This window comes from Rhinolophus sinicus, chromosome 8 (assembly GCF_057876585.1).
Source record: "Rhinolophus sinicus isolate RSI-liver-muscle chromosome 8, RSI-T2T, whole genome shotgun sequence".
NCBI lineage: Eukaryota > Metazoa > Chordata > Mammalia > Chiroptera > Rhinolophidae > Rhinolophus > Rhinolophus sinicus.
The window spans coordinates 78,606,183-78,618,615 of record NC_142508.1 but is presented as its reverse complement, the minus strand read 5'-3'; the positions used below and the strand labels follow the sequence as shown (position 1 = coordinate 78,618,615).

At 50.4% G+C, this 12,433-nt stretch overlaps 1 non-coding gene across 1 annotated transcript; it reads left to right on the top strand.

The window, feature by feature from the left end:
* Positions 1-419: 419 nt before the first annotated feature.
* On the top strand, positions 420-526 carry LOC141567756 (U6 spliceosomal RNA). The gene has a single exon (XR_012490585.2). It is a non-coding gene; the product is annotated as a U6 spliceosomal RNA (small nuclear RNA).
* Positions 527-12,433: the final 11,907 nt, after the last annotated feature.

Sequence of the window (12,433 nt, the reverse complement as noted above, 5' to 3'; positions counted from 1 at the left end):
TGCACACCAGGGCGAACAGTGACAACAGTGGCCAGTTTCAAGTCATCCCTCTGAGGGATGGGACACTGGAGGGGCCAGACCAAATTGGCCAGACACTCACTTTTTGCTCAAATCGAATGGCATTTCCCACACTTCTTTTTTTTTGCTTTTCTGTCCTGGTGGAGCCACGGAGCTGACGCACATGGTATTGTTTCCTTCATGCGGTCGGCTCCTGGCAGCAGTCACCCCTTGCCCGGTCACAGGTAGGAGACACCAGAGGCAGGGAGATGGTCAGGAGGTCCTGGGGACGGCCGCTTGCGGATGGTGAGCTGGTACGTGGGAGCAAGAGGTGCATTGGAGAAATACTAAAGATGTGTTACCTGCTGGTTCCAGGTACCTTCCTAGCGACTTGACGTACTGAGCTTTAAGAGTTGCCTGGGGCGCTGGCTTCCGAAGTGCACAGACTAAAATTGGAACGATACAGAGAAGATTAGCCTGGCCCCCGTACAAGGATGACATGCAAATTCGTGAAGTGTTCCATATTAAAACAAGCAAACAACAACAACAACAACAAAGAAAAGAAGGGAGCTGCCCAGGGAGGACGTTGGGTGGTGCAGTGCACTCATGGTGGTTACATCCCCGACTCGGCAGCCCTCGCCATCTCTGCCTCCATGTCCCTTTGGTTTCTGTGGCAGGAATGGGCATCCTTCCTGGGAACGGTCATTGGTGGCATTCTGCTGCCCCAGGACCATCTGGCTGAGAGCTCACCTTCATGTTGAGTGCATGTGTGTTCACCCAGGTCTTAACCCCGCCCCTGCAACATGCAGGGGCTGTCAGGGCGCATCTGCCCCTTTTCCTTTGTGCTCCTTCCCCCTCCTGCTCCCAGAAGCAAATATTTCGCACCTGACTCCCAGCCCAGGCGGCAGAACCCATCCACCTCTTCCAAAAGGCGACTGACTAAGCGTTGTCACTAGGCAGCAAAGGAGCAGCTTCGATTGCTCGGAAAAGATATTACAGTTTTATCTCCTTGTACTGTTCAATAAAACATTAGTATCTCAGCATTTTTATTTAACAATAGGCAACCTTAGGCCAGTAATTATGCAACAATTATAATCATAAAAACTGTCCCCTGCTGCTCCCCTAGAAACACGAATATATTAAACCAAGACCAACCATCTAAAGGCGAGCAGCAAAGCCCCCTCATTTTTAATGTCCCTGCAGTGCACCATGGGAAGCTAATAATTCACCCTCTAATTAGTACCCCTTCTGCTGCTGTTGGCCCAAGGACAGACAAAGAGGGAGCGGCTTCCTTACAAACTTGCCTTGGTAATCTTTAAACGTCGGGCTGCTCTGCGGGTTGGCTGAGTGGAGCGGGCAAAGTGGGGTGTGCAATTAGAGGTGGGCAGGAGCGCACCTCGTCCTGCCAGCATCCTTCCCCTAACGAGCTCAGCAAGCACTGCTCCCCACCCCAGCCCATCCCCCCAACCCCTTCTCCTCTGAGACACACCAGATTTCTTCCAGCTTGTCCTTTACTCAGCTCGGCCGTGGAAGGGCTTGGCTGGCAGCCCTGGTAGAGAGGGTGGGCCCTGAAGAAGTCACAGCCCCTCTGAGGGCTGCAATGAATGCACCGGGCTCCGCAAGCTGGCGCTGTTGATGGTAGAGGCTGCCCTGGCAGGCTGGGGAGGGAAGCCAGCGCACATTTTTAAGTCTAGCTTTAAAATGATGATGAGGACGGTTGTCACCCCAGAGAGGAGTGCATGTGCATTTCCCCAAGTACCTCCACAGTGAGTGGCCTGGTTCCTTTAACTGTCGCCGCTTCTCTGGCCCAGCCCAGGGCCCTCTGAGGACTGGTGGGGTCATGGCACAGATGGCAAAAACCAAAGTCTAGGTCAGGAGACTGTCACCAGGGGTGACAAACTCAAAGGTTTCCAAGGGCCCAACGGTGGAGTGCAAGAGGGAAGGGTGGGGACTGCGGTGAACGACGCTCACACCCCCTCCTGGGACAGCCGCTGCCCGTGTCAGCTGATTAGCAACAGAACACAGGCCTGCTGTGGGAGACTCTTCAGATTTTGTAAGAGAAACCTGAATTCTAGATGCTTTTTAAGGTAAAATCTTTGGAAGTAGGTGTTTTGAACTACCCAGAATCACACAGCTGTGTGTTATTATTAGTATTACTTTTTACGTACAATGTGCTTCTCCAAACCGGACACATGCTTCCGGTGTGGGGTGTGTGGGTTGCCGCCAGCACAGGAGGGCCACACAGCTAAATGACATGGATTTCTCTGTGTTGAGTTTTGGATCTAATTTGACCATTAGCTGGCCTGCCCTGCACCTTCCCGGTGTGGCCAGCCAGTCGGGACCGTTCATCGGACAGTGGGAACCAGCTTGGAAGGGAGTCGGGGAACAGCTGGGTACAATTAGGCAGCCAGGATTAAGTCTAGCTTTAAAATGATGGGGCATTTTTCTCTCCATCACCAGCTCATTAAGCTTCCCACTCTGACAGCTGGAGCATTCCCAAGGCTGGCTGGAGCCAGGTTTGCTTCCTCCAGAGCACACTGGGAGCACCTGAGATTGGGTAGCGAGCTTCTCTGTGACCTGAGATGTGAGGGCAGCAGAGGGCCGAGTCACGAGCTCCTGGGGTATTTGAACTGACTTTCTCAGAGCCTCTCCCTCCATCCAGAGAACTGGTCCTGCCAAAGGCTATGGATGGTGGAGAACTGAGCTGAGAGGTCAGAACTGCTTGACTTGAAAAGGGGGGGGACAGCCCCCCAGGCTTGCATTGGAGCTGCCATTGCTGCCAAGGTCTTCTGGCTGCGAGCCTTTGCCACATCACTGCATGACTGCTGCCCCCACTGTTACCACCAGGGGTGTCTGAATCACTGTTTTTTCTTTTCCAGGGGACTCCCTAGCAGAGGAGAATGCTTGCCTTTTATTTGACCCTTTTGTTTTTCTCAAATAGCACAGACGGAAACAGTATTGAAGCTCTCCTCCTAGCTGGGGCAGGAGGCTGTGCCCGGAGCGTTGTCAGGCCGGGAAGCTGCTGCAGTAATTGTGTGTTGAGAAGACCGCCTGCGTGCTCTTGGGCTGAGCTTTTGGCAGGAAAAGCTGAGCGCTCTGTTCCTGGGGAGCAGGTTGTGTTATATTTTATAATTTGCTTTTTAAACATTAAATTAAAAAAACGTACACTAGATCTTGATTCAGTGCTCCTTGCCCCCCCCCCCCCCCGCCCCCGTCCCCCAGCTCTTGGTAACAAAGGAAGTATCTGTCCCATCCTTGAGTTCTTGGTTCAGGTATCTACCATCCAAGGGAACAGAGGGGAACTCACATTTGTTTACCTGTTGGTAGGGTGTAAGTGACATTTTCTCATTCAGTTTCCATTTCCCATTTCTCATTTTCATTTTCTCACTTAGTTTCTCATCAGTTGCATTTTCTCATGATGTAGATACTATTATCCCCATTTGCCGATGAGGAAACCGAGGCCCAGAGAGATGAAGTAACTTGACTCAGGTCACACAGCTGGTAAGAGGATGGAGTTAAGTTTCAAATACACAGAGGACATTCCAACCCCTGCCGTCCCACCGTCCTGGGCTGACTCCCTCTTTTCATCCTGCCATATGTGATTTTCAACTTGGAGCATGCTTCTGAGAGTCCTGTCTTTCACCCCAGAATTTTTGAATCTGGGATGCTGGGCCCCAGGTATGTATTCCTTTGCAAGACCTCACAGGTGCTCCTGGTGAATGCACACACTGGTTTAGAAAAGGGACCCAAGTCCTGGAATCGGAAGTCCGGGAGGTGAGCCCTGTCTGGCGCCCCTTCTCCCCTCTCAACCTCAGTTTGTCATCGTTGTAAATTCAGTTCCAAAACGCATGGCCGTGGAAGGCTGTCCAGGAGTCAAATGACATTCTAGACACGCAGGTTCTCCGTAAACTCTAGAGCTGTTGGCCATCATTCTTGTAGACACATCGCGATTCGGGCCCGGTCTTCCCCTCCAGGGTTACACACGTTCAGGGTCACACTGGAACTGTTCATGAAGGGCCTGTATTTGAAAATCCAACAACCTGGCTCCTTCCTGCACAGTTGTTCGCTGATGATTAAATTATGGTAAATTAGTTCTACTTGTAGTGTAATAAATGTCGTTAGCATGACTAATCACACCCGTGGTTATACAGCCCACTCCTCCTCCCCCAATGCATTTTCTGTGTCCTACACCTGATAAATCCTGCATTGACACGGAGCCCTCGTTAGGGCTGATGAATGGTGCGTGGCGATGTTTGCTGGGCCTGCGCTCTGGCCACTCGGCAGGAAGAGGTGCTCAGGCCCCTGTGGTGCCAGGTTTGCCCGGCTTGTTCAGCTTGGCTTCCAGTCGTCTCGTTCCTCTTCCTGTTATTATGTAGTCGCTGCCATGAGTGCCGTTTGTTGAATGCACAGTGTGTCGGCCACTGTGTCCCACGCCTTCCTGCTCAGTATTTTATTCATGGATGCATTGCTGTATTTATTCCGTACAGAAACCGTATGATGTGGCTACTAAGATTCTTATTCCCATTGTGAGAAGCACAGTTTGACTCAGAGAAGTTAAGTAACTGGACCACGTCATCTGTTAGGAAGTGGCAGAGCCAAGGTTCGTGCCTGACTCAAAAGCCTACGCTCGCCCCACGGTACCACACTGCCGCTCTGTGTGGAAAGGTTTAGCTAGACCCACTCTGCTGGGAGATTTGGGCAGCACGGGCTTGCCGAGTGGTGGTGACGGGTGAGCCAGAGGTTTGGGGCGCTGCCGAATGTGCCTCGCTGGTTGTGAGTGAGGTGGAGTGGGTGCTGATCGACGTGGGGACGTTGTTGGCCGTCCGCCGGCGGCCGCGGTGGGTGATGATAGACAAGGGAAGGCCGTGTGGTGCTGTGCACAGAGAACCGGACATTAATGAGAAGCCCCGTGTTCCGGTCCTGCGTACGTCTCCCTCCTGCCTCCTGCCCGCTGCTTGCCCTTACGTAGACTCCTCACCTAACCTGTCTGCGCCTCGGCTTTCTATCACAGGGCTGTTTTAAGGATCAAATGAAATTAAGGCTGTGAAACAATTTGTAAACTGGGAAGTGATTTCCATATGCAAAGAGCTATTTTTAGCCTTAGCTGTCTCTGTCCTCGGAATGAGGACAGCCAGAACTCAAGACCTGAAGCCTTGAGTTTTGTACACGTGGCAACTCACCTTCCAGCAAGCGGGTGGGTGGGTGGTAAGGGACGTGGTCCACGCTGACGGGAGGATGTCAATTCTGGATCCTCACCCCAAGGCCCTTCCTGTGGCCTCGTGAATGGGAATGTTCTGTGCTTCACAGAAAAGACGCGTTCTCAAGAGTATATTTCTGCAAAGATCGTGAAAATGAGGCCCCACATTTGAACACACAGCAATCAGAGCTGTATTTCTGCTTTGCACTCTACCTTCCAGTTCTAAAGACCACTCAGCCAGACCCCCTGTGTGGGCTGCGTCACACTGGGTGGAAAGCTGTCCAGCACCTGTACGTCATCCACTGTTTTGGGACAGCCGCACAGGCACCTGGCCCAGGCTTTGCATCCTTGTTTTTACAACTCACAGGAGCGACTAGGTTTGGGCTGAAAGGCAGCCGGCAGGAAACAAAGGAAGAGCTGTCCATGGTAGCATGAGGTCTTCAGAGCTTGATTGTCTGGCAGATGAACCCCTCTAAACAGGGAATGTAAGTGACTCGCAGACTGAAGGAGCCTTAGGGTGGATCTAGACAACTGTGGGGCATGTGTGCCGCTCCCCATCTCACCTCCCCTCTCTTCCCTCTCCTCCATGATGGCAGAGATCCCTAATTAATAATAGCATTCTTTCCTGGTGAGCCTCAGAAGTCGTCATCTGTGTATGCTGGGCAGCCATCCATGGGAAACTGGAGTTGACATAATGTAAAGAAACCCAGCTGCCACTGCTCTGGTGCAAACCACTCGTTTTTAAGAAGAGGGTCTCAAGTCCCAGAGATTGAAGGAGATTTGTTTAAGATTACTGGCAGACGCAGAACCAGAATTTTTTTCACTTTACATCCTGGAAACTCGAGTCTCCTCTAAACCCGTGTTGATACGTACCATTGAATCCAGCGTTGTTTCCGTATTAACTTTTAACAGGTTCCTTAGGAGAAGAGAACACCTACGGTCTAGTGAGAGGAAAGATAAGAAGGTGTATTAGGTATCTACCACTGAATGGCAAACCACCCCAAAACATCTTAAAACAACTATCATTTATTATTTCTCATGAGTCTGTAGGTCCATTGGCAGTTGTGCTGAGCTGGGCTTGGCTAATCTGAGATGGACTTGCTTGTACATCTGTGGTCAGCTGGTGGGTCAGGTGGGGATGGCTAGTCCAGAATGCCCTCAGTTGGGACTGTACCTTTCCTTCATGTGACCTCTCGTCCTTCCACTGGCTGGCCCAGCCTTGCTCTAATGGCAGTGGCAGGGTCCAAGTTGAGGTCAAGGCTCAGAACTGGCACAATGTCACATCTCTCATACTCTGTTGGCCAAAGCACGTCTCAAGCAGGACTGGGATGAGGATGAGGGAAGCAGGGCGCCTAGGGCACACAACTTGAGAAGGCCCTCACTCTCACACGTTGACCTTGCCTTTGCATGATCCTGGGAATAAATGCTTCCTTAAATTTTGAGCACTAGACACCTTGTTTGTCTTACCCTAGGCTTGTCTGGGCCACAAGGCCAACTCAGATTTAAGGGAGACAAACACAGACCTTACCTCGTAATGGGAAGCACTTTAAAGTCATATTGCAAAAGTTACCCGTACAAGGAGGAGGGAGAAGCAAGAGCCTCCATGCAATCAATCAATGGGCGGGATCATAGACCCTCAATAGTCAGGTGAGCCTGGAGCTTCAGAGAGAGAAGCCAGCGGAAGTTTAGGTCCCTTAACTTCATGATTTTCTTCTGTCAGCCTGATAGCCAGTGAGCTCAGACCTATCTCAGAGAGGACTTCGTCCATCTCCAGTGCTCATTCCTAAACGCTTCCCCCAGTGCCGCACTAGTTGGAGTCAATGGCAACACTGCCAGGCCCTTGGCATCCTGGGTGTAGAGCAAAGTCAAGGTCAATGGAATCAGTGTTGTGACCGGGACAGCAAAACAGTTGTGGATTTCAGGTCTGCACAGGAATAGGCAGAGCTGCCGATTATTTTAGCATTGATTGCCAATGACACTTTCGCACAAAGTCAAAGCTTATTTTACAGTGTGTCTGGCCTCACTGTCTGTGCTAAAATATAAACTGTGTGCTTCTCCAGTAGGATTCTAGGAGTTTAAAGAATTTATGGATTTTCAATTGAGATTTCTAAAGGATCCAGGTGTCTGAGTGCAGGTTTATATCTGAACCTGGAGAATGCGGATCCTTTGAGGCCAGAGGTATTGTCAACAGAATCCACGTCTGGATTGATGGCTGCAGCCAGGAGAAGCTGTTTCTGCACAATGATGGAAACGCAGCCACCGGATGCATTGTTCTCACAGCTGAATCTAAGGTGACGTGTAAGCCAAGAGTCAGGCTGGGTCAAGAGGAGTGACAGGAACAGGCAGCTCCTTGAGTACGGGCATCCGCTCCGTCCTGATGTCCAGGTTCTGGGTCCTGCATCCAGTTCTGGTCCATTTGTCACGGACACCTGGACTTGGCCTTTCTGTTTTTTGTCTTCCTCTGCCACCCCCCCCCCCACCTCTGACCTCTAACGTAGGCCTGACAGAAAAGCCTGCCCAAAACTGAGCTCTAATCACGTCACATTCAGTGACTTTCGGTTGCTTCCATATACCAGGCCCTGATCCTTCTCTCTGGCCACATTCCCTTATGCTTCCTTTATACAGAGCTTTCTCCAGTCAACTTGAACTTGCCTTTCATATGTGCCCATGGCCTCCGCTCACCAAGCCTTTGCGCACTCTGCCTGCTTTCCTCGGAATGTCCTCTTCACCTCAAGTCCAGACGCCATCCACTTGTTAAGGTGTGGATCAGTTCCCATCTCTTCCATGAAGTTTTCCTTCATCTCTTTCTGGAAGTGACCGCTTTCTCCTTTGATTTCCCTTGATGTTTTGGGTGTATTAACAGTATGGTTAAGGGTGAAACCTTTGGAAATGGCTTAGAATCAAATGGCATTTACTGGCTGTGTGATCTCGGGCAACATTCTTAATCCCTCTGTGTCTTAGCTGGAAAATGGGATTAATAATATAATCACTTCACAGGTTGCAGTTAATGATTGAATATTTTATTACATGTTGATTTCAATACATGGTATTAACTCTTATTAGTGCTATTTAAAAATATCCAACAGTGGGCCGGCCTGGTGGCTCAGGCGGTTAGAGCTCCATGCTCTTAACTCCAAAGGCTGCCAGTTCGATTCCCACATGGGCCAGTGGGCTTTCAACCACAAGGTTGCCAGTTCAACTCCTCGAGTCCCGCAAGGGATGGTGGGCTCCGCCCCCTGCAACTAAGATTGAACATGGCACCTTGAGCTGAGCTGCCTCCCAGATGGCTCAGTTGGTTGGAGCACGGGCTCTCAACCACAAGGTTGCCAGTTCGACTCCCGCAAGGGATGGTGGGCAGCGCCCCCTGCAACTAAGATTGAACACGGCACCTTGAGCTGAGCTGCCTCTGAGCTCCCGGATGGCTCAGTTGGTTGGAGCGCGTCCTCTCAACCACAAGGTTGCCGGTTCGACTCCCACAAGGGATGGTGGGCTGCGCCCCCTGCAACTAGCAATGGCAACTGGACCTGGAGCTGAGCTGTGCCCTCCACAACTAAGATTGAAAGGACAACAACTTGACTTGGAAAAAAGGCCTGGAAGTACACACTTTTCCCCAATAAAGTCCTGTTCCCCTTCCCCAATAAAATCTTTAAAAAAAAAAAAAATCCAACAAATAGTTACTGAGCATGTACTGCGTGCCTAGTGTCATGTAAGGTGTTGGAGATATACAGTGAATGACAGAGTCCAGCCCTGTCTCAGAGCTCACAGTCTAACAGGTAAGAGACACCAACTGAAGCCTGTATGTGCTAACTGGTCTATCGCTTTGACCTTCCTTTCCTGACTATGAGGCCGTGGCTACTGCCCTGTATTTTCCTGCAACTTTTGAGTGTCCAGCGTAGTGTTTCGTGTATTGCAAGTGGGAAGTCAATGAATGAAATACAGCTACTACGTAGCAGTCAGTCACGAGTGCAGGCTGGAGCTTTCCCCACCAAGAATTGTTGGGCTTGGACTCTGCGTCACACGGAGCCTGGGCCAGGATGTGGCCGAGGTGTGGCTCGTGTGGCCGGGCAGCAGGAAGGACCAAGGCAGCAGTCCTACCTGATGTTTTCTGGCAGACCACCCCAAATTCTCCTCGCCACTGTGAAATGCATCCCTTGTTTCTAAAATCTAAAATGTGTAAATCTGATGAAGTGGGAAACGCATTGGCTTGGGAGTCAGAGCGTCTGGGTTTCAATACAGGCTCTGCTGAAGTGTCTGTGTGACAATGGGCACATGTTTCCCACTTTGCAAGCCTCAGTTTCCCCACAGGAGAAATGAGGAGGTTGGATGCATTTTTAAATGCATCCTTTTGTTCCTCTGTTCTTTTAAGTGTTCCCATCTCTCCTCTTCTTATTCCTATTGCAGGTCCCCAAAACCATTTAAATGGTCCCCAAATGGTCCCCAAAACCATTTAAAAAGTAAATTCATATTCCGAGATGCTCTGTTTGAAACGAGACTGGAAATCCTGGGGTTTCCGACAGTCAGCTCTCCCCCCCATTATTTCCTCTAGTGGTCCCAGAGCACCTCTAACGATCCCCAGGTTTCCAGCTAACCCTGGGTGTGGACACCCCGGCTTCATAGCTCATAGGGCCCTCCTGCTTAGGTACTCTACGGCTCAGGGCAACAGCATGCAAATGCCTTTAATTAAAACCGTTTCAACTTATCCCTGTTAACTATGATGGATGCGCCGAGCGGAGAATAAGTGTAGTAATGCTATAATTATCTGTTGAGGACGTTTTATTGATTCTGCGATGGTGTTTTAGGCAGTTTGTATTATTTAGTTTCTGACTTATATCAGGAAGAAATGGCTATCGGTAAAGAAATTAATCATCGAAATCAAATTGTCATTGATGCTTTTGGAAATAAAAGTCTATGTGGCACAGGCCTAGCCGAGTCTCTCACTGGCTGATGTTCGTTGCCATAATGATTGATGAGTTAGGCCAAGGAGAGGCTTCAGTCTGCAGTTCCAAGGCGCCAAGGGAAATAGCAAGTTGCCCTTGGAATTTTATAAAAGCCTTTTCTCCTGCCCAGTCTTCTGGAATCCGTTCCTGAGATGATGAGCTGGGAGGTAACTACAGGGCAGGGCCAATCCTAAGGCTTGGTGAGCTCCGGGGTCCTCAGGAGTTTTTCTGGCACCTCTGCTGCTGACATCGGGGCTCCTTTGTCTCTTGAGAGAATAAGAAGCTCAGTGTTGGAATCTGCTTCCATGGGAATTCTTTGGGGTGTGATGATGGAAAACCCAATGCAAACAGGCCTGGACAAAGAGGATTCTGGCCGTCATGCCTGAAATGTCCAGAGGAAGATCTGTTCTCAGCACAGTTTGGTCCACGTAGTGTCCCAAGGCCTGGCTTCTCTGTGTCTCAGCTGGTTTTCCTCCACCTCTGGGCCTTACTTTCTAGTTTCCTGGTGTCCAGAAAGAGACAGCACGTCCACCTTCCCCAATCCCAGGTGCACGACCGTGGGGAATGTTCCTCTTTCTGTCCCAGAGCCCAGGAGGAGATGCACCACGTCCGGCTGGTTCTGCTATTTCCCTGTCTTGTTAAACGTCACTGCAGCTGCTGTGGCTCCACTGGGCCCGCGGGGTCCCCACCCTGTGTCTTCTCACTCAGGTGGCAGGAACAGCCCCTGTGTGTATAAGACCATGTCTGAGGCAGAAGGAAGAGCAGGAAACCGCGCTGGCCAGGCCATCAGTTTAGAGCTCCTGCTCAGATGTCTCGTGACCACTTCCGGTCTAGTGGCTGAAGTCAGTCACATGGCTGGCACAGGGCCAGAAGGGCTGGAAGCCTCGCTCTTTCCCTGGAGAGACGACGGAGCGTTTGCAGACAGTGAGAGGGTTGACATGACTCCCAGTCTCCATAGGCTGAGAGGGAAGCTTTCCCCCAAACACCAGGGTGCAGAGTGCTAGAAGCAAGGAAAGCTCAGTCACCGTCCTCTGATATTACACCCCACTCCCAGCCAATGCTAGGAATTTCTCTATTGCCAGGGTACCACCCACCCTCTCTCCCCCAGTGAGGGGGAACTCATAACCTGTGGAGGCTATTCTATATTTTGACTGCCTTGCCATCCCTTCAGGACAAAAAAAAATAACGAAAAGACATTCTTTACATCAAGTTACTACTGTGGACTTATATGAGGGGAGGGTGGAGAGAAAGAGGAAAATATCAAGACCTTATGATTCACTTGGGGGCTTCACTGCAAGGGAAATGAATGAAAGAGGGTGTGACAGGAAGAAAACAAGATAGAAAGCCATTGTCTCTTCATTCTAATGTATGCAAAACAATGCAAACGCTGGCCGCCCCCAGCATCTGTTAGACCAGTGATGGATTTGTGGTCCTGAGTGGAGGCCAGACCGCCATCAGGGCAGAGTGCAGAGTCCTTGATCAATGGGGACCCCACTTCCTTCTCTTAGATGTGTCTTTCGATGAGCTATTTACTTGCAATTGCTTTTAATTTACTGGTCGACAGTTAGAGTCGGTGAACAGGCCAACAGGCTGGCACGATGCACCCAATTATCTCCGGAAAATGTATTTCTGTGATTGGGGCTTTTAATTGTAGCTTAAATCAAAAGCTCATGAACCCAGTCGCTGTTGAGGGAATGAGGCCTGCTAATGAAATAACGAGAGCTCTGACTCCAAGTCCGAGGTAAAGGGACACCAGGAAAGGAGGTTGTCCCTGTTTCAGTTCCTGGCCTGTTTTTAAACACTTGCCCTGATGTCATAAATCCCACCACGAGGCAGCGTTGTTACAAAACGGGCAGCTTGTTCCAGTGCAACCACGAATGGAACACGAGACTGTTTTGTTCCCTGGGATTCACTCTGGCATTTGCTGCCCTGGGTTTGTGTGTGCCAGGGTTCACGCTCCCATGACCCCAGACCAAATAGCTCTGGCTCTGGAATTCAGATTTGCCGAATGGGCTCCCCTCTCTGAACGTCTGCATCTGTGATCTCAGCTGCAGAGCGGTGCTGCAGGGTCACCAGGAAGGAGCCCGTTGATTGATTCATTTATGCAGATGTGACACAGGCCCAGAGCCCAGAGCCACAGGCACCTCTCCCTGCTAGCTCCCGGTGCTTAATTCAGATTATTTCCCTCTTATCAAGAGCCAATTTGCCAATTATCCCTGAAATGTTTGATTAGGTGCCTTTTACCTAAGACGCTGTGCCACGGGCTGTGAACTCCTGAGGTTCATTTAGTTCCCTCCGAAAG